This window comes from Ranitomeya imitator, chromosome 2 (genome assembly GCF_032444005.1).
Source record: "Ranitomeya imitator isolate aRanImi1 chromosome 2, aRanImi1.pri, whole genome shotgun sequence".
NCBI classification, from domain to species: domain Eukaryota; kingdom Metazoa; phylum Chordata; class Amphibia; order Anura; family Dendrobatidae; genus Ranitomeya; species Ranitomeya imitator.
This window is the reverse complement of record NC_091283.1, coordinates 420,404,143-420,426,924: the sequence shown is the minus strand read 5'-3', so window position 1 is coordinate 420,426,924 and position 22,782 is coordinate 420,404,143. Positions and strand designations below refer to the sequence as shown.

At 42.2% G+C, this 22,782-nt stretch overlaps 4 pseudogenes; all 4 read right to left on the bottom strand.

The window, feature by feature from the left end:
* Window positions 1-412: 412 nt before the first annotated feature.
* LOC138668080 (U2 spliceosomal RNA) lies at window positions 413-591 on the bottom strand (annotated as a pseudogene).
* A 6,168-nt stretch (window positions 592-6,759) lies between these two features.
* LOC138668095 (U2 spliceosomal RNA) lies at window positions 6,760-6,965 on the bottom strand (annotated as a pseudogene).
* A 6,131-nt stretch (window positions 6,966-13,096) lies between these two features.
* LOC138668090 (U2 spliceosomal RNA) lies at window positions 13,097-13,300 on the bottom strand (annotated as a pseudogene).
* A 6,116-nt stretch (window positions 13,301-19,416) lies between these two features.
* On the bottom strand, window positions 19,417-19,617 carry LOC138668043 (U2 spliceosomal RNA; annotated as a pseudogene).
* Window positions 19,618-22,782: the final 3,165 nt, after the last annotated feature.

Here is a 22,782-nt window from a genome sequence, read left to right as displayed (position 1 = left end):
ATGTAGTATGTATGGCCGAACTACTCGTAGGATACTTCAATTTAAACACTTCATGCTGACAGACAGCAGGCAGGGGCCTAATTTTGTAGATGGCACAATATATTAGCAACACTGTTACAAAGGCCTCATTCGGGCCTACATCTTAACACACCTGTTGCAACCAGCAAAGATTGCTTGATTGATTGCTTGATTGATTGATTGATTGCATATTGGATGCAATCCAATGCTGAACATGCACAGGTGAAAGCAAGGCACAGGAAATGTTGCAAACGGTCCAGTGAAATTGAGCAAATTGCTACATTTGCCACCTGAAACGTGCTTCTTTGACCCTGAAAAGAATTCTCAGAAAGTGTTAAATGACAACTTGCTGGGCTGATTTCAATTCAATCTGTTTTTGGAAACCGGATCAGAGAAGGGGTGCACTGTTCCCGGAGATACTGCAATAACGGGTCAATGCGTGGAGTGGACAGAGCAAGCTCCATTTCCAGCTCCCTGTTCTAAAAATCCATTTAATATATGGTCCCCAAATAGGGGACGTATCAGATATTAAACTGATAAGAACAGATTTTTTTTTTTTTTACCAAATCAGATAGGCAGAGCACAATGCTCGATCAAATCCGCTTAAAAAAGCTTCAAATGATACTCAGCCTTCATCATGCATGGTATATATACAAAATAAAAACACAAATACACCAACAAGGCACTAATTAAATTTCACAAGAAACCTCCACTTCTTGAATTTCCAGACCCCTTCAGCATCAATAAAACTTCCTCGTTTCTGGTCCCACAGGTAAATCACATACATACGTGACAGAATCAAACTCAAACATTCATTAACAGACATCTTCTTCCTTTTAAAAACTAACAAATTCCTCGCATCCCATATACTTTCAATTACACATACAACCAACAGCCATAAAATCCTATCCTTCACCCTACTACATGCACCCATTCCAAACATAGCAAGCTTCCAATTAAGATACGATACACCAGCCAATTCCTTACAAAGACCACCTATACCTTTCCATACAGCATACGCAAAATCACAGTCCCAAACCAGATGTCTAACATGCTCTCTCGCACCACATCCATCCCTCGGACACACCTCGGATTTAATTAAATCCCTCCTCTTTTGCACATCCCTAACAGGCAAAATATCATGCCACATCATCCAAACAATATCTCTCTGTCTATTCGTCACACCTTGTATACTTAATTTCTTCCACATCTCTGGCACCTCTTCACCTCTCAATCCATTAATATCACATGCAATCTCACGCTCACGCACCATCCTAACAACTTTCCCTTTTTGTCTAAAATCATTCATACTAACAGACAACAAATCATACTTTCTAACAAATTTCTCGACACAAGCATACCACATCGGACACTTAAAAGCAACTGGCACACTTGCATCCCTTTTCACCCACTTCAAACCATACAACATCCATCCGGCTGAATACTTCATCATATAAGCACACTTATTACCTTTCCCAAAACATACTACAAACATTTTCACATAACTAATCCCCAAAAAGAACTCAACACTCAAAAAATTCAAGCCACCATTCACACATAACTTATACACAGACTCCCGCTTCAATTTCTCCATGCGACTTCCCCAGAGAAAATTAAAAATCAATTTCTCAGTTTTCCTCATTTTCACAAACGCAGTAGGATACACATTCCCAACAAATAACAAAATAGGAAAAATAACCGCCTTAATAATCAAGACCTTCCCAGTTAAAGTCAATTCTCTTAACCTCCAAAAATTCAATTTACGCACCACTCTCTCCCCACACTCATCCCAACTTTCATTTCCCTTCAAGTCATCATTGAACTTAATCCCAAGCACCTTCATTGGACCATCCTCACATTTCACACCATCCATCCTAACATTCCTATCACCAAAACATTTAAAAGAACTCTTAGCCCAATTAACCTTAAAGGCTGACACACTACAAAACAGACTTAATATCAACCTTGCCCTACTCATTGCAGCCATACTCTCATTCACTATCACCACATCATCCATATAACCCAAAATCCTAACATCCCTCCCACCACTCCCAGGAATCAACACACCTCTCATAACCTTATCCTTCCTAACCATACACATCAACACCTCAATCACGCTAATAAACAAAATAGGGGACATAGGGCACCCCTGACGTACTCCAGACTTAATTCTCACTTTATCACTCAAACACCCATTCACCAAAAATTCACTCGTCACATTACTATACAAACTCCTAACACAGCTCACAAAATTCCTCGAATAGCCCATCTTAGCCAACACATGAAACATAAAACTATGCGACACACGGTCAAAGGCTTTCTCAAAATCAACTGACAAAACCAGACATTTCTGTTTACGACTCATACAATCTCCAATCACATCACGCAGCAAAACCAAATTCTCAGTCATACTTCTCCCCGGCACCGAACACACTTGATCTTCATCCACCACACCACCAACCACTTCCCTCATTCGATTAGCCAACAACTTACTAAAAACCTTGTAATCACCGTTTAAAAGCGTGATAGGCCTCCAATTGCCCAGATCCTTCCTATCACCTTTCTTATAGACCAGAACCACCACTCCTTCTCTCATTGAATCACTCAACACATTCTCCCTAAACATATACTGACACACTTCCACTAAGTCGACCCCAATCGTATCCCATTCTTTCACATACAATTCCACAGGCAAACCATCTTTTCCCGGAGTTTTATTCTTACTAGCAGACATAACCACTTTTTTAACTTCATCCAAAACAATTTCATCATCCAATATTCCACACTCATCCTCTCCCAATCGGCCATTTAAACACCCCAACACATCCTTCAGCATCTGATCATCAAACCATTTTTCCCCATACAACTCCTTATAGAACAGCACAACCTCATCCATCACATCTTTACCACTTACACACACACCTTCACCATTCACCACCTCATGCATATCCATTTTCTTACCAAGCACTTTTTTGAAAAAAAACCTTGTACATTTCTCATTTTTTTCCAAATGTTCAATTTTAGAACGAAAAATTATTTCTTTACCTTTTACTTCAATAAATTTCTTAATTTCATCTTTCACCTGACACATCAAATCATCCACATCCACTCCAATTATCCTCAACTTTCGTAACCACTCCAATCTGACACTTAACTCATTAAATTTTGCCCTATTCATAGCAGCATTCCGCCTACCCCACTTTTTAAAGAAAATACCAATCTCACACTTCAACCAATCCCACCACTCAAGCACATTCACGAAATCACTTTTTTTACTCCTCCATCTTACATACATCCTTTTAAAGTCACGCATAATTCTTTTATCTTCCAACAAACGCACATTAAGCTTCCACACACCTCCACCATACACAAAATCACACTTACCTTCCAACCGTGCTCTCAAATACACATGATCAGAAAAAGGGACATCTTCCTGCTGGAAATCCCAACAAACAATATTTGGAGAGAAAAAAATACGGTCTATTCTAGACTCTATACCACCCCTGTCAGCCTTATAGGTCGCAGGAGGAGGCTTACCAAGGATAACCTCCGCAGCATCCTGAAAAGAAAAATCTGATACAAGACTCTTGAGTCTTTTACCTGTAATATCCATCTTATCCCCCTCCGTCACACAATTAAAATCTCCAACAAAAATTACTGGCATTTTCCCAGATAAAAAATAACTCAGTTTCTCAAAAATCTCCAGCCTCTCCCCCTTATCTACCGGTGCATACATGTTAACCACCCTCACCCTCCAACCCTTACAATTGAGCTCACATATTACACACCTTCCTGCTTCCACCACGGTGTAACTCTCCACCTTAACCCCTCTACCATTCACCAAAACTCCCACCCCAGAATTTTTATTACCTACCGACCCAGACCACACACTCTGACCCAAAGGCCAAACGTTGTCACTTAAGGGATCAGAAATCCCACATTCCTGAATGCAATACACATCCGCATTCAGATTGCTCAGATAGTCCAATATTGCCACTCTCCTAGGCACAGACTTAATTTGCCTTACATTCAGTGACAATACGCTGAGAGAATGTAGAGACACCATTTGTCAATTTGGGGACCCAAAGTGCGACAACATAACCACTTATGCATTATCCTAGCCCTTCTGGAGGCAGGGCGCTTGATGTGCAGAAGTCGAGAATCGCACCTTCCCCTAAAAAAGAGTCACCTTGGGGAACAGATGCAGTAGGGTACACCCGAGCTGGACTCATACTGGAGTCACTCAATGGAGAAAAAGATAGCTCCACTTTTTTTTTCTTCTTAGAAGAACCTCCCTCCTCATCAGAGCTACTGTCTTTCCGCCGAAAGTCAAAGTCCCCCTGACCTCCCTCCATCTCAGGGTCTGACACCTCCGCACCCCAATCAACACCTGGTGTTTTTGACAAATCAATCTCCTCTTCCCCTTGCAATGTGACTGCCATGCCAAGCATTTCAGGATCAAAATCCCCCACCAGGGATACCTCCATACCTCCTTCTCCAGTTACAGTCTCAGTATCGCTGTCGTCTGAGGCAACAGAGACAGCCTTCTGTACCAAAGGCTCAGGCGCCAACTCCATATTTCCTCGTTCGTTTACACGAACCTGTTCAGGAAAACAAACCTGTGCCTCCTCTTCATCCAGGAAGGCCGCAGTGGACAGTGGTGCAGACGCTGATGTACCTGCTCGAGCCGGAGACTGTGCTCTCCTCCTCCCCGCTGCAGCTGCATAGGAACCTGGACGTGACTTACAGTCTCTGAAAGAGTGCCCCTTCTCTCCACAGAGGTTGCAGACAATGGTGTTTTTACACTCAGAGGAGAGATGACCCTCCTCATTGCATTTCCTGCATATAACATCTATTTTACAGGCTTCTTGTGTATGCCCGTACCTCCTGCAATGCCGGCAAAACATTGGTGCATTAGGGAAGAAAAGATAACCTCTCTCCCGACCAATTGAAAAATTTAAAGGAGGATAGTGGATACCCCCTGGCTCATCAGGGCTCTCACGAAACGTGACCATTAGCCGGTATTTTCCAGACCATATATCCTCCTCATTCATAACTTTAACGCCAGCTTTACAGATGTAACAATGCCTTCTTAAAAAGGCATAAATCAATTCCAGCTGTACATGGGGATTGTACATGAAAATTGTCAGAGGTATCTCCTTAGCAGCATACAAAATGACAAAGGTCAGCCCATCCAGATATGAATGCTCCAGATTCCTTTTCAGGGATTCATACAAATTATTACATGCCGCCATGGAAGTCAAAACAAGATTATACTTGCGCTTGAACTGCTGCAGGCACAGAATCTCCTCCTTCCTCACGTTGAGAACTTCGAACAGGACCTTCCACACCACAAAGCTGAGATTGACGATATCTTCTTTTCCTTCCTCCACATCGATTTGGATTCCAAATTTCACACGAGCCTCACCGGGCCCTGCGTAACGTAAACGTCCCATGATCGCTGGTCGTGTCCTCTGGTCAACTCCCTAAAGCAGCATGTGGCTTAAGCCGTAAAACGGCGATGCCACAAGGCCAAGAGTCAACGCTCAGACAGCCATCCGACAGACCCACTACAGATCGTGCCAAAAGGCCGAGAAGCGATAGCCTGAAATGGTTTGCCACTCCGGACGCCCCATGGCCTACAACCAGGACCCACTGTGGAGAGAGCCCAAAAGATGATTGCCCAGGGGAAGACATTTTTTTTCTAAACTCTGGATGCCTTCTCAAATGGCAGTTCTGGTGTGTGTGGGGGTGTGTGGGGGGTGTGTGGGGGTGTGTTCAAGTTGGGCCCAACGCGTTTTTAAAAAATCTGCCTAACTCCGCCTAATCTGCATAACTCCGCCTGATCTGCATAACTCCGCCCATCTGAACACACCCTCCATCCCTTTGGCGCTCCAGAGTGCAACTATTAGTGCAAGTCTGCAAATTGCCCCTTTAAAAAAAGACAATCCCCCAACCATGTGGTCTGCTGCTGTTCCAGCAGCAGACTGAAGACGGCGCCATTTTTCTCTGCCTTAGATAAGTCCAGAGCCCATTGTGACACGTGAGAGTTCCGGAGTCAATGGCTGAAGGCCCCATTGTGACAGCAGCAGGTGAAGGTTCCGTGCACAGATTCTATCTACTGCAGGCAGGCAGCAGCAGCGCACCCAGTTGGTCAAAAGCATTAGAATACTACTCACACAGTACAAGACAAAATAGACAAGACTAGCACATTCAAGATCATCACAGACACCATTTTTCCTTCTTTATTGAAATACATATCATACACCACATAATTAAAAGTCAGTGGTCCACAAGAGGGAGCCAATGTTTTACAAAGGAATTTGTGCATGCGGTCACAAATGTAGTATGTATGGCCGAACTACTCGTAGGATACTTCAATTTAAACACTTCATGCTGACAGACAGCAGGCAGGGGCCTAATTTTGTAGATGGCACAATATATTAGCAACACTGTTACAAAGGCCTCATTCGGGCCTACATCTTAACACACCTGTTGCAACCAGCAAAGATTGCTTGATTGCTTGATTGATTGCATATTGGATGCAATCCAATGCTGAACATGCACAGGTGAAAGCAAGGCACAGGAAATGTTGCAAACGGTCCAGTGAAATTGAGCAAATTGCTACATTTGCCACCTGAAACGTGCTTCTTTGACCCTGAAAAGAATTCTCAGAAAGGGTTAAATGACAACTTGCTGGGCTGATTTCAATTCAATCTGTTTTTGGAAACCGGATCAGAGAAGGGGTGCACTGTTCCCGGAGATACTGCAATAACGGGTCAATGCGTGGAGTGGACAGAGCAAGCTCCATTTCCAGCTCCCTGTTCTAAAAATCCATTTAATATATGGTCCCCAAATAGGGGACGTATCAGATATTAAACTGATAAGAACAGATTTTTTTTTTTTTTTTTTTAAACCATTCAGGTTAGTTTTGTAGCAAACAGTATGATACCACTCAAAAGTTTGCTAAGTAAAACATATCATCATCATGGTTAAATTTATTTAGCAAAAATGTAACAATAATATGCACAGTTAACATTCTGCGTAAATTCAGAAAATTAATTACACAACAAGCCTTACTGATATTTGATAAGGTAATGCCACTTTTTAAACTTCCAAATACCCTCGGCATCTGAACCACCACCGCCTCTGCTGTCCAACTTGAATATCAGGTACAACCTAGAAAGAATTAATCTGACACACTCATTCACAGATAAAGATTTCCTCCTAAACAAACCAAGATTCCTTACATCCCACAAGCTCTCCATCACGCATGCCATAATTAACCACAACACCCTATCCTTTGCCCGGCTACAAGCACCGATACCAAACATCGCCACACGCCAATCAATGAAATTCACACCAGCTAAACTTTTACACAATCCACCCACACACTTCCATACACTGTAAGCAAAGTCGCAATCCCACATAACATGCCTCACAGTCTCACAACCACCGCATCCCACTCTTGGACACACATCAGTTCTAATCAACTCTCTTCTCTTCTGCACATCTCTCACAGGTAAAATATTATGCAAACACATCCATACCACATCCTTCTGCTTGTTTGACATCCCGTACGTATCTAACTTTTTCCAAGCATCAGACACCTCATTCCCTCTCAGCCCAACTATATCACACTCAACCTCATTTACGTTGATTCTTTTTGCCACCTTCCTAGTTTCCCTAAACTCATTCATTGGTACACTCAACAAATCATGCTTTCTCACAAACTTCTCAATCACCTCATACCAAATAGGACACTTAAAAGCCACTGGGACACTCGCGTCTCTCTTCCTCCAACATAAACCATACAGCATCCAACCAGCAGGATATTTTGCCATATATGCCCCTTTATTCCCTTTACCCAACAAAACAACAACCGCTTTAATATAATTGAGTCCTAAAAAAATCTCGATATTTGGGAAGGCTAAACCACCATGCTGACAAGCCTTATAAAGGCTCTCCCTTTTCAACTTCTCCATCTTGCTACTCCACAGAAAAGTAAAAACCAACTTCTCCACTCTTTTAATTTTCCTGTAAGAAGAAGGAAAAACCATCGCCACATAAAGCAGAATGGGGAGAATCACAGCCTTTATAATTAATACTTTACCACGCAGAGTCAAATCTCTCATACGCCAGAAATTCAATTTTCGCTCGACCCGCATACCACACTCCTCCCAACTCTCCTTCCCTTTTAGGTCATCATTAAATAAAACACCCAAAATCTTAATCGCACCCTCTTCACATTTTACACCATCCATACAAATACTATTATCCCCAAAGCATTTAAAACTGCATTTATTCCAATTTACCCTAAAACCAGACGCACCACAAAAAAAATCCAAAAGCAACTTAACTCTACTTAAAGAAGCAATACCCTCACTCACAACCACCACGTCATCCATATACCCCAACACTTTCACTTGCTTACCCCCACTCCCAGGCACTAACAATCCTCTCATCACTTTCTCACGTCTTATCAAACATAGCAATGGTTCAATTACACATATAAACAATATAGGGGACATTGGGCATCCCTGCCTAACACCTGACTTGATCTTTACTTTCTCACACAACCAACCATTAACTAGAAACTCACTAGACACACAATCATACAACGACCTTACGCTATTCACAAATTCCCTAGGAAATCCCATCTTATCTAGAACTTTAAACAAAAACACGTGTGAAACCCTATCAAAAGCCTTCTCAAAATCAATAGCTAAAACCATACATTTCTGCTTTCTATCCCTGCAATCCCCAATCATATCCCTCAACAATAACAGGTTATCACTCATACTTCTCCCAGGCACAGCACATACTTGATCATCATCCACTACACTTCCAACTACAACACGCATACGGTTTGCCAGTAACTTACTGTAGACTTTATAATCTGAGTTAAGCAAAGTTATGGGCCTCCAATTCTCTAAACGCTTCTTTTCACCTTTTTTATACACAAGAACAACCACACCTTCCTTCATTGATTCACACAATCTACCATGCTCCCACATATACTTACATACTTCAGTCAAATCTGCACCCAAAATTTCCCATGCTTTCACATATAATTCTACTGGTATTCCATCCTTCCCAGGAGTTTTGTTCTTTTTTGCACTCCATACCACATTCTTTACCTCATCCATAATCACTTCTTCACACAAAATGTCACGCTCCTCAGAATCGAGTTTCTTCTCCACATTACTTAGCACTTCAAACACAAGCCCGGAGTCAATCCATTTCTCATCATACAACTTACTATAAAACTTTTTCACTTCTTTTCGCACATCCTCTCCTGTACAAATAGTTCCACTCTCATCCACAATCACAGACATATCAGTCTTCCTACCACTCATCTTTTTGAGAAAAAACCTTGTACACTTTTCATTTTCCTCAAAATGCTCAATTTTGGTACGGAAAATAATTTCTTTTCCTTTCTCATCAATCACACGCTTTAACTCATTCTTAGCATCCGTAAGCTGATCAGATAAGTCCACACCACTTGCAACACACTTTCTCAGCCAATCAATTCGCCTGTTAAGGTCATTAAACCTTTTTCGATATCTGGCAGCTTTTCTATAGCCCCATTTTTTGAAAAAAAATTTAAAACGTACTTTCACCCAATCCCACCAATCAAGCACACATTCAAAGTCCTTCTTACGCATACACCACCTCCTATACTTTATTTTAAAATCACTCATTACTTCCGCATCCTCAAGCAATCTTACATTCAACTTCCATAACCCACCCCCATATGCTAGATCACCATTTGCGCTAAACACACCCCTTAAACATTCGTGATCCGAAAAAGGAACCCTATGTTGAGAAAAATCTGAACACACCATATTTTTGGAAAATAACATCAAATCAATTCTTGATTCGATCTCACCACGGTCAGCATGATACGTCGGCGGTGGTGGCATGCCAAACTTAACAATTGCTGCGTCTAAAAAAGAAAAGTCAGAAATTAAATGGGACAGTTTCTTTCCCGTTATATCACAATTACCTTCTGTGACACAATTAACATCCCCAACAAAAATAGAAGGAAATTCTCCTGGAAGAAAAAAACATAATTTTTCAAGTAGAGCAAGCCGCTCCTCCTTTCCTGTAGGGCAATATAAATTAATAATTCTTACCCGCCACCCCCTGTAACTCAAAAACACAATTAAACATCGTCCCACCTCCACCACCGTATAACTATCTAGTACAATTTCTTTATTACCCACTAATATTCCCACCCCATCATTTTTATTAATGCTAGACCCCGACCAGACGTGCTGTCCATAAGGCCAGTCATTATCGTTAGGAGCATCCAGAATACCACACTCTTGAAGGCAATATACATCAGCACCTAAATGTTTCAAGTAGTCCAAAACAGTTGCTCTTCTGTTCTTGGATCTGATTTGCCTTACATTTAGGGACACAATGTCCCAACCAGATTGGCAAGGCATAACAGAAAAACCAAACCTTCAATGAACACCTATAGCTCAATCATTATCGTCCATACGAGTGAGCACCCCGAAGACGTTGGTGTCCACTGGGATTCCAAGGTAAGGGGCATCCGGAGAAAACACACTTGCATGAGGATACATCCGATCACTTACAGGACTGAGCTCCCCCTCATTAATGGATGAATCCTCTCTTCTAGGCTTTTTACAGGAATGCTCTGAAGTATCATCATCATCAGAGGACCTAATGGAAGAAAAGTCGCCTTGTCCCTGAGCCTCGGCTACCTCAAGGACAGTATCACCCCAGGACACTGCAGGGGACTTAGATAGGGCCACATCCATCTCCCCCTCACCACAGACTTCAGACTGATGAGGGAGGTCCACATCCACTTCCGAAACTTCCATACCTGGCAAAACAGGGCCCGGAGATTTTTCCACCAGGGCCTGGACATCCTCCTGGAAATCCTCGATCTCAGGTAGCTCTGTCACCTCACCGAGTTCTGTAGCTTCAACCTGTGAAACAACCTCAGCAACCGGGGCAGCAGGCCTACTCTGGGCCACTTCAGAAAAGGACCTAGGCCTGGCATTTTTGGCCCTACACTCCCGAAGAACATGTCCCTCCTCCCCACATACATCACATGTCACCTGGTTGGAACAATCCTTCGCCAAATGTCCGGTTCTGTTGCACTTTCTGCAGGTCGGCTGTTCCACGCAGGACTCCTGGACATGACCAAACCTGTTGCATCTCCTGCAGTATAATGGTGCCTCGGAAAAACAAAAAGCCAGAGTCTCTCCCAATAGTAAAGTTTAAGGGGGGATAATGAATGCCCCCTGGACCACTAGGGTCGACCCCAAACCTCACAAAGAACTTATATTTCCCAGTCCAGAGGCCTTCTTCATTTAGGACTTTATGGGAAAATTGCACATAAATGCAGTGTCTTCTCAGGAATACAACGATACTTTCCAAAGGGGTAAAAGGATTATGCATAAAGACCACCAAAGGAATATCCCCTTTAGAATACAGCACCGTGAACGTAAGTCCATCCAGCTGAGGGTGATCCGAAAGAACTTTCAAAGCTTTGAAGAGGTTCTGACAAGCAGACATGGAGGAAAGGACAAGCACATACCTCCGCAGCTTCCGAAATTCCTGTAGGCAGATGATCTCAGACTTCGGGATCCTCAGAATTTCATAGAAGATGGCGTTAATCAAGTAGGAAAGCGAAAAATGGTCCTTCTTCTCCTCAGAGACTTCGATACGGAAACCATTCTTGACCCGGGCATCCCCGGTCCCAGCAAAGAGAAGCTTGACTCCCATCGTCAACAGCTTCAGGGATCGCCTTCCCGTTTCCTCCTCACTCTCCCCCTATAGCAGCATCCGGCTTAAGCCACCTAAGTGGCGATGCCGGAAGGCCGAGGGAAAGTACTCAAGGAACCTCCTGGTCAGACACTTGATCTGAGCCAAAAGGCCGAGAAGCGATAGCCTGAAATGGTTTGCCACTCCGGACGCCCCATGGCCTACAACCAGGACCCACTGTGGAGAGAGCCCAAAAGATGATTGCCCAGGGGAAGACATTTTTTTTCTAAACTCTGGTTGCCTTCTCAAATGGCAGTTCTGGTGTGTGTGGGGGTGTGTGGGGGGTGTGTGGGGGTGTGTGGGGGTGTGTTCAAGTTGGGCCCAACGCGTTTTTAAAAAATCTGCCTAACTCCGCCTAATCTGCATAACTCCGCCTGATCTGCATAACTCCGCCCATCTGAACACACCCTCCATCCCTTTGGCGCTCCAGAGTGCAACTATTAGTGCAAGTCTGCAAATTGCCCCTTTAAAAAAAGACAATCCCCCAACCATGTGGTCTGCTGCTGTTCCAGCAGCAGACTGAAGACGGCGCCATTTTTCTCTGCCTTAGATAAGTCCAGAGCCCATTGTGACACGTGAGAGTTCCGGAGTCAATGGCTGAAGGCCCCATTGTGACAGCAGCAGGTGAAGGTTCCGTGCACAGATTCTATCTACTGCAGGCAGGCAGCAGCAGCGCACCCAGTTGGTCAAAAGCATTAGAATACTACTCACACAGTACAAGACAAAATAGACAAGACTAGCACATTCAAGATCATCACAGACACCATTTTTCCTTCTTTATTGAAATACATATCATACACCACATAATTAAAAGTCAGTGGTCCACAAGAGGGAGCCAATGTTTTACAAAGGAATTTGTGCATGCGGTCACAAATGTAGTATGTATGGCCGAACTACTCGTAGGATACTTCAATTTAAACACTTCATGCTGACAGACAGCAGGCAGGGGCCTAATTTTGTAGATGGCACAATATATTAGCAACACTGTTACAAAGGCCTCATTCGGGCCTACATCTTAACACACCTGTTGCAACCAGCAAAGATTGCTTGATTGCTTGATTGATTGCATATTGGATGCAATCCAATGCTGAACATGCACAGGTGAAAGCAAGGCACAGGAAATGTTGCAAACGGTCCAGTGAAATTGAGCAAATTGCTACATTTGCCACCTGAAACGTGCTTCTTTGACCCTGAAAAGAATTCTCAGAAAGTGTTAAATGACAACTTGCTGGGCTGATTTCAATTCAATCTGTTTTTGGAAACCGGATCAGAGAAGGGGTGCACTGTTCCCGGAGATACTGCAATAACGGGTCAATGCGTGGAGTGGACAGAGCAAGCTCCATTTCCAGCTCCCTGTTCTAAAAATCCATTTAATATATGGTCCCCAAATAGGGGACGTATCAGATATTAAACTGATAAGAACAGATTTTTTTTTTTTTTTTTAATCCATTCAGGTTAGTTTTGTAGCAAACAGTATGATACCACTCAAAAGTTTGCTAAGTAAAACATATCATCATCATGGTTAAATTTATTTAGCAAAAATGTAACAATAATAAGCACAGTTAACATTCTGCGTAAATTCAGAAAATTAATTACACAACAAGCCTTACTGATATTTGATAAGGTAATGCCACTTTTTAAACTTCCAAATACCCTCGGCATCTGAACCACCACCGCCTCTGCTGTCCAACTTGAATATCAGGTACAACCTAGAAAGAATTAATCTGACACACTCATTCACAGATAAAGATTTCCTCCTAAACAAACCAAGATTCCTTACATCCCACAAGCTCTCCATCACGCATGCCATAATTAACCACAACACCCTATCCTTTGCCCGGCTACAAGCACCGATACCAAACATCGCCACACGCCAATCAATGAAATTCACACCAGCTAAACTTTTACACAATCCACCCACACACTTCCATACACTGTAAGCAAAGTCGCAATCCCACATAACATGCCTCACAGTCTCACAACCACCGCATCCCACTCTTGGACACACATCAGTTCTAATCAACTCTCTTCTCTTCTGCACATCTCTCACAGGTAAAATATTATGCAAACACATCCATACCACATCCTTCTGCTTGTTTGACATCCCGTACGTATCTAACTTTTTCCAAGCATCAGACACCTCATTCCCTCTCAGCCCAACTATATCACACTCAACCTCATTTACGTTGATTCTTTTTGCCACCTTCCTAGTTTCCCTAAACTCATTCATTGGTACACTCAACAAATCATGCTTTCTCACAAACTTCTCAATCACCTCATACCAAATAGGACACTTAAAAGCCACTGGGACACTCGCGTCTCTCTTCCTCCAACATAAACCATACAGCATCCAACCAGCAGAATATTTTGCCATATATGCCCCTTTATTCCCTTTACCCAACAAAACAACAACCGCTTTAATATAATTGAGTCCTAAAAAAATCTCGATATTTGGGAAGGCTAAACCACCATGCTGACAAGCCTTATAAAGGCTCTCCCTTTTCAACTTCTCCATCTTGCTACTCCACAGAAAAGTAAAAACCAACTTCTCCACTCTTTTAATTTTCCTGTAAGAAGAAGGAAAAACCATCGCCACATAAAGCAGAATGGGGAGAATCACAGCCTTTATAATTAATACTTTACCACGCAGAGTCAAATCTCTCATACGCCAGAAATTCAATTTTCGCTCGACCCGCATACCACACTCCTCCCAACTCTCCTTCCCTTTTAGGTCATCATTAAATAAAACACCCAAAATCTTAATCGCACCCTCTTCACATTTTACACCATCCATACAAATACTATTATCCCCAAAGCATTTAAAACTGCATTTATTCCAATTTACCCTAAAACCAGACGCACCACAAAAAAAATCCAAAAGCAACTTAACTCTACTTAAAGAAGCAATACTCTCACTCACAACCACCACGTCATCCATATACCCCAACACTTTCACTTGCTTACCCCCACTCCCAGGCACTAACAATCCTCTCATCACTTTCTCACGTCTTATCAAACATAGCAATGGTTCAATTACACATATAAACAATATAGGGGACATTGGGCATCCCTGCCTAACACCTGACTTGATCTTTACTTTCTCACACAACCAACCATTAACTAGAAACTCACTAGACACACAATCATACAACGACCTTACGCTATTCACAAATTCCCTAGGAAATCCCATCTTATCTAGAACTTTAAACAAAAACACGTGTGAAACCCTATCAAAAGCCTTCTCAAAATCAATAGCTAAAACCATACATTTCTGCTTTCTATCCCTGCAATCCCCAATCATATCCCTCAACAATAACAGGTTATCACTCATACTTCTCCCAGGCACAGCACATACTTGATCATCATCCACTACACTTCCAACTACAACACGCATACGGTTTGCCAGTAACTTACTGTAGACTTTATAATCTGAGTTAAGCAAAGTTATGGGCCTCCAATTCTCTAAACGCTTCTTTTCACCTTTTTTATACACAAGAACAACCACACCTTCCTTCATTGATTCACACAATCTACCATGCTCCCACATATACTTACATACTTCAGTCAAATCTGCACCCAAAATTTCCCATGCTTTCACATATAATTCTACTGGTATTCCATCCTTCCCAGGAGTTTTGTTCTTTTTTGCACTCCATACCACATTCTTTACCTCATCCATAATCACTTCTTCACACAAAATGTCACGCTCCTCAGAATCGAGTTTCTTCTCCACATTACTTAGCACTTCAAACACAAGCCCGGAGTCAATCCATTTCTCATCATACAACTTACTATAAAACTTTTTCACTTCTTTTCGCACATCCTCTCCTGTACAAATAGTTCCACTCTCATCCACAATCACAGACATATCAGTCTTCCTACCACTCATCTTTTTGAAAAAAAACCTTGTACACTTTTCATTTTCCTCAAAATGCTCAATTTTGGTACGGAAAATAATTTATTTTCCTTTCTCATCAATCACACGCTTTAACTCATTCTTAGCATCCGTAAGCTGATCAGATAAGTCCACACCACTTGCAACACACTTTCTCAGCCAATCAATTCGCCTGTTAAGGTCATTAAACCTTTTTCGATATCTGGCAGCTTTTCTATAGCCCCATTTTTTGAAAAAAAATTTAAAACGTAGTTTCACCCAATCCCACCAATCAAGCACACATTCAAAGTCCTTCTTACGCATACACCACCTCCTATACTTTATTTTAAAATCACTCATTACTTCCGCATCCTCAAGCAATCTTACATTCAACTTACATAACCCACCCCCATATGCTAGATCACCATTTGCGCTAAACACACCCCTTAAACATTCGTGATCCGAAAAAGGAACCCTATGTTGAGAAAAATCTGAACACACCATATTTTTGGAAAATAACATCAAATCAATTCTTGATTCGATCTCACCACGGTCAGCATGATACGTCGGCGGTGGTGGCATGCCAAACTTAACAATTGCTGCGTCTAAAAAAGAAAAGTCAGAAATTAAATGGGACAGTTTCTTTCCCGTTATATCACAATTACCTTCTGTGACACAATTAACATCCCCAACAAAAATAGAAGGAAATTCTCCTGGAAGAAAAAAACATAATTTTTCAAGTAGAGCAAGCCGCTCCTCCTTTCCTGTAGGGCAATATAAATTAATAATTCTTACCCGCCACCCCCTGTAACTCAAAAACACAATTAAACATCGTCCCACCTCCACCACCGTATAACTATCTATTACAATTTCTTTATTACCCACTAATATTCCCACCCCATCATTTTTATTAATGCTAGACCCCGACCAGACGTGCTGTCCATAAGGCCAGTCATTATCGTTAGGAGCATCCAGAATACCACACTCTTGAAGGCAATATACATCAGCACCTAAATGTTTCAAGTAGTCCAAAACAGTTGCTCTTCTGTTCTTGGATCTGATTTGCCTTACATTTAGGGACACAATGTCCCAACCAGATTGGCAAGGCATAACAGAAAAACCAAACCTTCAATGAACACCTATAGCTCAATCATTATCGTCCATACGAGTGAGCACCCCGAAGACGTTGGTGTCCACTGGGATTCCAAGGTAAGGGGCATCCGGAGAAAACACACTTGCATGAGGATACATCCGATCACTTACAGGACTGAGCTCCCCCTCATTAATGGATGAATCCTCTCTTCTAGGCTTTTTACAGGAATGCTCTGAAGTATCATCATCATCAGAGGACCTAATGGAAGAAAAGTCGCCTTGTCCCTGAGCCTCGGCTACCTCAAGGACAGTATCACCCCAGGACACTGCAGGGGACTTAGATAGGGCCACATCCATCTCCCCCTCACCACAGACTTCAGACTGATGAGGGAGGTCCACATCCACTTCCGAAACTTCCATACCTGGCAAAACAGGGCCCGGAGATTTTTCCACCAGGGCCTGGACATCCTCCTGGAAATCCTCGATCTCAGGTAGCTCTGTCACCTCACCGAGTTCTGTAGCTTCAACCTGTGAAACAACCTCAGCAACCGGGGCAGCAGGCCTACTCTGGGCCACTTCAGAAAAGGACCTAGGCCTGGCATTTTTGGCCCTACACTCCCGAAGAACATGTCCCTCCTCCCCACATACATCACATGTCACCTGGTTGGAACAATCCTTCGCCAAATGTCCGGTTCTGTTGCACTTTCTGCAGGTCGGCTGTTCCACGCAGGACTCCTGGACATGACCAAACCTGTTGCATCTCCTGCAGTATAATGGTGCCTCAGGGAAAAACAAAAAGCCAGAGTCTCTCCCAATAGTAAAGTTTAAGGGGGGATAATGAATGCCCCCTGGACCACTAGGGTCGACCCCAAACCTCACAAAGAACTTATATTTCCCAGTCCAGAGGCCTTCTTCATTTAGGACTTTATGGGAAAATTGCACATAAATGCAGTGTCTTCTCAGGAATACAACGATACTTTCCAAAGGGGTAAAAGGATTATGCATAAAGACCACCAAAGGAATATCCCCTTTAGAATACAGCACCGTGAACGTAAGTCCATCCAGCTGAGGGTGATCCGAAAGAACTTTCAAAGCTTTGAAGAGGTTCTGACAAGCAGACATGGAGGAAAGGACAAGCACATACCTCCGCAGCTTCCGAAATTCCTGTAGGCAGATGATCTCAGACTTCGGGATCCTCAGAATTTCATAGAAGATGGCGTTAATCAAGTAGGAAAGCGAAAAATGGTCCTTCTCCTCAGAGACTTCGATACGGAAACCATTCTTGACCCGGGCATCCCCGGTCCCAGCAAAAAGAAGCTTGACTCCCATCGTCAACAGCTTCAGGGATCGCCTTCCCGTTTCCTCCTCACTCTCCCCCTATAGCAGCATCCGGCTTAAGCCACCTAAGTGGCGATGCCGGAAGGCCGAGGGAAAGTACTCAAGGAACCTCCTGGTCAGACACTTGATCTGAGCCAAAAGGCCGAGAAGCGATAGCCTGAAATGGTTTGCCACTCCGGACGCCCCATGGCCTACAACCAGGACCCACTGTGGAGAGAGCCCAAAAGATGATTGCCCAGGGGAAGACATTTTTTTTCTAAACTCTGGATGCCTTCTCAAATGGCAGTTCTGGTGTGTGGGGTGTGTGGGGGTGTGTGGGGGTGTGTTCAAGTTGGGCCCAACGCGTTTTTAAAAAATCTGCCTAACTCCGCCTAATCTGCATAACTCCGCCTGATCTGCATAACTCCGCCCATCTGAACACACCCTCCATCCCTTTGGCGCTCCAGAGTGCAACTATTAGTGCAAGTCTGCAAATTGCCCCTTTAAAAAAAGACAATCCCCCAACCATGTGGTCTGCTGCTGTTCCAGCAGCAGACTGAAGACGGCGCCATTTTTCTCTGCCTTAGATAAGTCCAGAGCCCATTGTGACACGTGAGAGTTCCGGAGTCAATGGCTGAAGGCCCCATTGTGACAGCAGCAGGTGAAGGTTCCGTGCACAGATTCTATCTACTGCAGGCAGGCAGCAGCAGCGCACCCAGTTGGTCAAAAGCATTAGAATACTACTCACACAGTACAAGACAAAATAGACAAGACTAGCACATTCAAGATCATCACAGACACCATTTTTCCTTCTTTATTGAAATACATATCATACACCACATAATTAAAAGTCAGTGGTCCACAAGAGGGAGCCAATGTTTTACAAAGGAATTTGTGCATGCGGTCACAAATGTAGTATGTATGGCCGAACTACTCGTAGGATACTTCAATTTAAACACTTCATGCTGACAGACAGCAGGCAGGGGCCTAATTTTGTAGATGGCACAATATATTAGCAACACTGTTACAAAGGCCTCATTCGGGCCTACATCTTAACACACCTGTTGCAACCAGCAAAGATTGCTTGATTGCTTGATTGATTGCATATTGGATGCAATCCAATGCTGAACATGCACAGGTGAAAGCAAGGCACAGGAAATGTTGCAAACGGTCCAGTGAAATTGAGCAAATTGCTACATTTGCCACCTGAAACGTGCTTCTTTGACCCTGAAAAGAATTCTCAGAAAGTGTTAAATGACAACTTGCTGGGCTGATTTCAATTCAATCTGTTTTTGGAAACCGGATCAGAGAAGGGGTGCACTGTTCCCGGAGATACTGCAATAACGGGTCAATGCGTGGAGTGGACAGAGCAAGCTCCATTTCCAGCTCCCTGTTCTAAAAATCCATTTAATATATGGTCCCCAAATAGGGGACGTATCAGATATTAAACTGATAAGAACAGATAAGGTTTCAACAAAATTTTATTTAGTCATAAGACATAGAACAACAAGAAAAAATGAAACCTTTTGTGCAAAAGAAACATAAACAATTACAATAATAAAATACAACAACATGAAACAACTTAATATAAAACAGTATTCCACATATAAAAACACCATCTACGATTCGCTTCCTTCTTCCCCACATCTTTAACATCCTTTAAGAAATAAATAAACATTTCACTAAAAGCCAATTTAATACAATCATTTACAGAGATAAAATCACGGTTAAAAAGTAAAATGTTTCTCGCTTTCCAGATTGCATTTTTGGAACAGTTTATTATACACCAGCATACTTTGAACTGGTGTGTAGTGGGGCAATTAAAAAGTCCATATAAAACATACTCATAGCTAAAATCTTTAAGACCACAAACCCATTTTAAAAGTATCCCCAATCTCCCCCAAAGTTCTTGTGCAAAATAGCAGTTCCAGAAAAGGTGCAAAACAGTCTCATCCTCTCGGCACGAGTCTCTTGGGCACTTTGCCCGCGCCACCAGGCCTCTCCTGTGCTGGAAGTCTCTGGTTGGGAGGCACTGGTGGGCAGCCATCCATGCGATGTCTTTGTGAATGTTGGCCAAGAATTTCCCAAAAACGTTCCTCCACACACGCTTGGATCTACTCCAGGAGAAGTTGCTCACAGGGGACACTCCTTCTCTTCTCAGATGAACCATCAATTTTTTTCTGTCCAGAAGGAGATCGGCATCCAAGTCCTTTAATTTATGAGTCCTTATCACCTTTTCTAAAACAATAAAATGCTTGGGCGGGCATAATAAAATGGGTGCTGATAAACATGGCCTGAACCATTTTTTAAAGATAAAACCGCAAGTATATTTTAAAAACAGACTAAAAGTAGAATTAGTGTTAAAAACTTTAAAACAAAAACAAAAGAAATTTACATACAAATACAAATGCAAGTCAGGGACATCTTTTCCTCCATTTTGTTGTTTCTTGTACATTTCCGTTCGCCTCAGCTTTTCCATTTTTGATCCCCAAATGAACATAAAAATACATCGAGTTAGTTTTTTTAGTATCAACTCAGAAGGAGGATATACCATGGCAACATAATGCATCATAGGCAATAAAACAGATTTAATAATTAAAATTTTCCCTTCAATCGACAAGCATCTCAAATTCCAGAAGGAGAGCTTTTTCACCATTTTATGCTGTACCTCCTCCCAGCTCACGTGTCCATCATTTTTAGCATCAAATACTATACCCAAAATTTTTACCTCGTCGTGCCTCAATTTTACTGCTGGTAGGTCATTTGTATCCCAGGAACCCAAAATCAAACATTCAGTTTTATTAAAATTCATTTTAAAACCTGAAGCCTGACTAAAAAAATTGGTGCACATTACCACTCTCCGGAGTGAAGCAGGATCTGTACAGATGGCAGTAACATCATCCATGTAGGCAAATACTTTGACTTGGGCCCCTCCTCCACCCGGAATAGGAACCCCTCGGACCACTTTATCTCTCCGGATCATACACAGCAGGGGTTCCATAGCACAAATAAAAAGAATTGGGGATAATGGACACCCCTGCTTCACTCCGGATTCCAACGGGATAAAATCTGTTAAAAAACCATTGACAGAAATTTGAGAAAACACATTATTATATAAAATCATAATACGAGATAAAAACATGTCGGGGATCGCCATTTGTTTTAAAACTTTAAAAAGATACTCATGCGAGACCCTGTCAAACGCCTTTTCAAAGTCCAGCGCCAACAGGGCCAGGCTCTGACTTCTATCCCTAGAGTACCATATTGCATCTCTAATAACATTTAAAATCTCAGCAATATTCCTCCCTGGTACTCCACATACTTGTTCGGGTTGTATCAATTTATTAATCACAGTTTTAAAACGACAAGCAATAATTTTAGCTAAAACTTTATAGTCCATGTTGAGGAGGGTGATAGGCCTCCAATTCCTGAGGTCATCACGAGCGCCCTTTTTCTTATAAATTAAGGACACTATCCCCCTCCTCCATGACTTAGGCAGCTCTGAACACATAAAAACCTCTTTAAAAAGTGCTAAAAGATCCTCCTTTAAAACATCCCAAAAAGTCAAATAAAATTCAACAGGTAGACCATCTGCTCCTGGGGCTTTCCCTTTTGAAAAACTTTTAAAAACACTAAAAAGTTCTTCCATGCTAAGATCTTCTATTAAAAACCCCTGGTCTACAGAACTTAACTTAAAATCCAGGATATTAAGAGCATCTTGTAAAAAAACATTATTTACACTTTTTTTACTAAAAAGGTCTCTATAAAAATTAAAAGCCACCTTCTTCATACCTTCCACAGTTGTTTCTCCATCAAGACAGGTGATCGTCTCCTTTTTCTCCATCACTTTTTAAAAAAAGAAACGTGTACACTTCTCACCTTCTTCTAAATGTTTCACTTTGGAATTAAAAATTATTTCTTTACCTTTTTGATCAAGGCACAATTGTATTTCAGTTTTTAGGCTTGCAATATCATCTTCCACCTCTAGTCCTATCTCTTTAAATTTATGGAGAGTTTGCAGTCTCATATTTAAATTTACATAAATCTGCTTTTTCCGCCGCGCCTTCCTCTTTCCAGCCCTGATAAAAAAAAACCTTATTTTATCTTTGATCACTTCCCACCAGGATAGGATTTTAATATATGGAGGCCTTAACTGTCTCCATTCCTGGTAGGCATTACAGAAGTCTGACCTCACCTGAGGGTCTTCCAGCAAATGGACCCCCAGACGCCACAAACCTCTATTTATCCTCAGCTCTCCTTGATACTCTATCTTTACACTTAACATTTTATGATCAGAGAATAAATTAGGCATTAAAACAAATTGTACAGGGCTAAAATCCTCAGATAAAAACATAAAATCGATCCTGGAAGCCACTCCCCGACCGGACCATGTAAATCCTGGGTCCGTCGGCGAAAGCGACCTCCAGGCATCGCATAACTTAAAATCAGTCTGCAAGCTATTTAGTAAAAAACACGACTTATCTAACTTACGGATTGGGTCACCCCCTCCTCGGCGCTCATTCACATTCAGGCAATTAAAGTCCCCAGCTACCAAGAGAGGAGATGACCCTACACAGAATACCGGTAGAATTTCAAACAAACGTATACGCTCCTGTTTATCTGGTGGAGCGTACACATTAATGACACGGAAATTAAAATTATTAAAACACAAATGC